The following is a 5,179-nucleotide window of genomic DNA, read 5'->3' as shown; positions in this document are numbered from 1 at the left end:
AGAAACAGATATTTTGGCAAGCGACGGTTACGGTGGAGAAAAATGTTGATGTTACCTTGGTTGATTGGGTTTGAATTTCGTCGACTTTAATCTAATATTTTCATGTTTCAAGAAAAAGATATTTTGAACAAGGGTTTAAAGGTAATTACGATTTCTCCACTCAGCCTTCTTCAGAAAACCCTAGATTATATCCTCTTCTCCACTACGTGTGTATTGATATTCTAATTTATGTAGATTTTTCTTGATCTTCTACGTCATCTTATTCATGACAAAAATTTAAATTAAAGAATAGCACTAGCATATACCTTATAATGGATGCTTGGAGAGTAGCAATATGCGTTTTTTTGCATGCACAAATCAAATTGTTAGAAAACTGAATTTTAGTTTATGAAGAAAAAAGACAAATGGATATATAAGAAACGAGTACCCGAGTGAATAATCTTTCAATCAAAGCGAAAGTTTTAGTTTACGAAAGAGGAAGATAATTGGATAGACAAGAGATAGGTACTCGAGTCAAGAATCTTTGTGACCAACTGAAGTTTTAGTTTTTCGAAGAAAAAAAGACGATGAGTAAATAAATAAGAAATAATCTAGTGGTATTCTTCTTCAGTTGTAAATAAGAAGTTGTAAAGTGCCCACTCCCTCATCTCATTAATGTAGTACTATCGTTGCCTACGCGAGAAAGTGAGTGAATGAAGCAGTTTTGGTGAAGAAACACATTTGTGATTGCGAACGACACACGGTTCCGTGTGATGGTAGTTGCCGTGGGGGAGACCTCAAGAGTGGCGGTGCCTTTTCTTATTCCTTTGATTTTCATTTTCTCACCTGTTTTCTTTCCTTTTCTTTTCTTTTCTTTTTCCCTTTTTCTGTGGGATAATTAATTTCCTTATTAGGGAGCAAGTTAGGAAGATGTTTCTTGGAAGCAAAGAATCGAATCATGTGATCGTGTTTTTTTCTTGCAAGTGAGGTCGGAATTTACTATGGTGTTTGTTGGAAGCAAGGAAATAATCAATGGCGATGCTCAAGTTTTACCTACAACAGCTTTTCTCCGTTGTGGTCATGATGAAATAATTCAACTAATAAAAAGAGTTCTAAAAACGGGTGCTAATACTTTTAACTTACCTATTATTTCCAGGGAGAAAATTGGTTGAGTGACTCTTTAACACGTGGAAACAAAAAGCTAGTGTGGAAATTAGTTTTAAAATGTATTGGATTAGGCAAGAAAATAAAGTCCTATAAAAGGTGTAGAAAACTATGGCAGCAATGGAAAGATTGTTGAGTCGGCCAAGAAGACAAGGTAGACACGGTTGTAGCTCACACTTGTGTTTATACTATATTTTGATGTCGGTGGGGGTTTTGATAGATTGTTGATTTGATCACACTAGTGTTTATACTATATTTTGATGTCGATGGGGTTTGATAGATTGTTGACGTGTGGAAGGGCAGAGCAGACTGTCAAAAGTTTCGATAAGCAAACGGCGGGGCAGCATATGGGGATGACTTGTGGCAATTTGGAACTATAACTTTGTACCTTGGAATAGGAGTATGGGGGTGACTTGTGGCAGTTTTATTAGACTTTTCTTGCTTGGTCTGAATTTGATACGTATATTTTTTTTTCTGGATATGAATGAAATGAAAGCAAAGATAAGTAAATTATAATACGTACCTGAAATTTGCAGAATATCCAGAACAGCTACTACTGAAGTGTTGTATGATATATCTTCAGAAGAAAAAGCGATGATCAATATCTCCGCATCGCCAACGAGATTGAGATGTTATATATAATTGAGGTGGCCTTCATATTCCCTCTACTAAATAATCCAGCATGCATGTATATATATTATTCTTCTCTAAGAGTACTGCGCATGCCTGAAGTAATTTCCAGTAATTAAGTATTTATTCTGTGTAAAACTGCAATCAAAACGGACTAATGTAAACTGGATGCAGCAATCATATATATAAGAATATCTAGGGTGGAACTTAACCCCAAAAAAGTGCACGAATAGGTGGAAAGGTATTAAAATGATGCAATAATCTGCTTATTTTAATAAAAACGTGTCCTAATTTAGAGAAAGTAATATTAAATGGATAAAGAATAACTTTGCAGTATTAGAAACCAAAAATGTACATGAATCGGCCTGAAACCTTTCATGCAGACAGTACTTAAATCAGCTAAATCAATTGGTAGTGTCTGCTGGCTTTGATTTTCACCTCTTTATAATTAACAACTAAGTCATTTATGCATATATACTATATTTTTTTTTTTTGATAGATATGCATATATACTATAAGTGGAAAGGGAGTTCTAGCAGTTTCTTTCATCCCCACCATATTTTTCTTGGTTGTTTTAATAATTTCTAATTGTTCTTGTTTGGTCCATCGATCTGTGTGCTTAGGTGGGGTGACCTTTGCTTGTCAATTGGTTTTGGCACTGCTTAGGGGGCATGATTTCACGTCCAAGTAATCTGTTCTGATGTTAATCTTTTAGGTTACTCTTTATTCTGAAAGATTTCTCATTAGCCAAGGTTTAGGTTTTAAAAAATTCTAGTTTGTTGAAAGTACGTAGAAGACGGTCTTGATTCTTTGTCGACGAATGTACTTCACCATCTCCAGGTAAGTAAGCTTGTATTTAAGTTTAGTCTTACTTGGTAAAACTAAAGTTATTAAGCTTTAAATTGATAGACAAGCGACAATGGTCTCAAAAGCTTAAGCTGTGAGAACGGCTGCCGATGAATATCAAGCTTAAATACTCTTTCTTGAGTGCAAAGTTATTAAGATTTAAATCAATAAAACTTTACTATTTAGCCATATATCAATGGTATGTTTTTGTTTGGACTTAATCAAGGATATATTTTTATTAACTAGGCATAGGTCAGTAATGAATGTCACATGAGCTTTAAGTTATTATAAATAGCTAAAACTTGACTCTTCTATCCTTTCATTATATTAGAACTTAACTATTTTATTCTTCTCTCTATGAATGTCATATGGCCTTTAAGATATTATAAATAGTTAGAACAAGAATATTCTATCACTCCCTCCCCCCCCCCCTAGTTTACATGGAGGAATTTGCTCAACTCAAGGAAGCGGAACCAGGAAATGGACACTGCATTGCAGTATATCTGAATCCAAATCTAAAAAATAGAGCCAAAAGACAGACACTGCACTACAATGTCTTAATTCAAATGTAAAAATGAGAAGTCGTGTGAGGATATGAGACATGTGAGTGATGGAAAAAACTAAAACGGACATTGCAACACAAAGTCTGAATCCAAAAGCTAAAAACAAAACCATGAAATGAACATTGCGTTGCAGTATTTGAATCCAAATGTAAAAAATTAAAAAAAATTAAAAAAAATAAAAAAAGAAAAGGAAAAGGAACATGTAAGAGGCATGGGAGTGATGGAAAAAACAAAACAAGGAGATGGACACTGTAACGCAGCGTCTGAATCCAAAAGTAAAAAACATAACAAGGAAATGAATACTACATTGCAATGTCTGAATCCAAATGTAAAAAAGAACATGTAGGAGGCGTTTGAGTGATGGAAAAAACGAAACAAAATAATAGACATTGTGTTGCAGTGTCTAAATCCAAATGTAATAAATAAAATAAGGAAATAGACACTGCGACACAGTGTTTAATCCGTGTCGATTTATTCCAAAATATAAAAACTATGAGAAAGGGGGTCTTAGTTGAAGTAGGTGTCAACTGTAGTGATAGATAAGATGTGAGGATCCCTAAGGTCCCCACAATTTGGATCCGAATGGGATCCAAATCCATTTTAATTCTAGTTCAATTTTTATGTTTCTTTAGTAATGTTTAATTATATGTTTTACTTTACAAAAAAAATCAGGGGTTGAGGAATGGCGAGCGACAGGTTCACATTTCCCGAAGGTGGATGTTTGGGGGGAGACACATGCCAATTATGACATCCAAGTTGCAACGGCATTTTTGTAAGTATTCTTTTCTATGATTTAATTGTAAATTTCATTACAATAAATAAGGTTTAAATTATGATAAAAAATCTTAATTGATTTCCCCTTTTTTTTTGTAGGCTTTTATGACACTAAAGAAGGACGAGTACCTCGCCTACTATCCCAGCAGCAACCAGACATGCCTATGGAGAAGCTGATACCTGATCCAAAGGTGTATCTACAGTTACTGATGGACGAGGTTAGGCGATGGAAAGGCAAAGAACTTTGCGGCCTATGAGCAAGTCGGGTTTAAGACCTCAGAGGTCGTCTTCTTCAGCGAGTTATAATCCTTCGACCGAGACTGATTCCAAACTTCAGCATGTAGAGATGGAGTTAGTGCACCAAAAAGAAGAAGTGGTGCGGAGAGAAGCTGTTGTGCGCAAATTAATGTGCACGTACTTTGCTAGGGTAAGCCAATCCTTGTCAGCTTCTAGTATAAGCATTCATGAGCCCCTGAGCGACCTTCATAAGCCATTCCTCTAGCCACCTCAGCATCCAGCCGAGTAGTTTACATTTATATGTTTAGTTTTTTTAACATAATTGTACAGACAATTTTATTCTGAATGTAATTAAATAAAATTTTTAAAGTTGTCATTAATTATAGCTTTTTAAATTAATATAATTACAATTAAATAAATTATTTATTACAAATATTTTTTTTAACATTTTCTAAAAATTTTAAAAAATATTAGCCCGACGAATTTCGTCCAGCCAAACATTATATTATTTTCAAATTTTGGTTACTTATAGTTGGCCCGACAACTTTTTCATCGGGTCAAATTTATAACATTATTTTATTTGATTCTGGGCAACGAAATATCCTAGTCGAGCAAGATGATTTCGTCGAGTCAATACGATCAACACATGTTTGCCCGACGAATGTATTCTTCAGTCTAACTCTATTGTGGCTGACGAAATAGATATTTCGTTGAGTAAAACTTTTAGTGACTGATTTTGTCCGACTAATCTTTCTCGATAAACTTGTGTCGGTTAAAAGTTTATGGCAATGAAAACAACTTTGACCTGACAAACTTTTTCTCTGGCAAGGTTTTTTTTTGGAAGTGTTATAGATATAATTATCATAGGTAAATAGTTGTGTCACACTCGCTAATTGATCTGTTTGAATGTTTTTCAAGTGCAAATCATATTGTTGAAATTTTAAATTAAAAAACCATATAATTAGGAATTTTCAATTTAATTTCAT

At 34.1% G+C, this 5,179-nt stretch overlaps 1 long non-coding RNA gene across 1 annotated transcript; it reads left to right on the top strand.

Annotated features, from left to right (window-relative positions):
• Positions 1-2,523: 2,523 nt before the first annotated feature.
• Positions 2,524-4,515, top strand: LOC126594761 (uncharacterized). Its single transcript, XR_007613411.1, has 3 exons — positions 2,524-2,613; positions 3,855-3,954; positions 4,056-4,515. It is a non-coding gene; the product is annotated as an uncharacterized LOC126594761 (long non-coding RNA).
• The last annotated feature ends 664 nt before the right edge of the window (positions 4,516-5,179 follow it).

This window comes from Malus sylvestris, chromosome 13 (genome assembly GCF_916048215.2).
Source record: "Malus sylvestris chromosome 13, drMalSylv7.2, whole genome shotgun sequence".
NCBI classification, from domain to species: Eukaryota; Viridiplantae; Streptophyta; class Magnoliopsida; order Rosales; family Rosaceae; genus Malus; species Malus sylvestris.
This window is presented reverse-complemented; position numbering and strand designations above follow the sequence as displayed.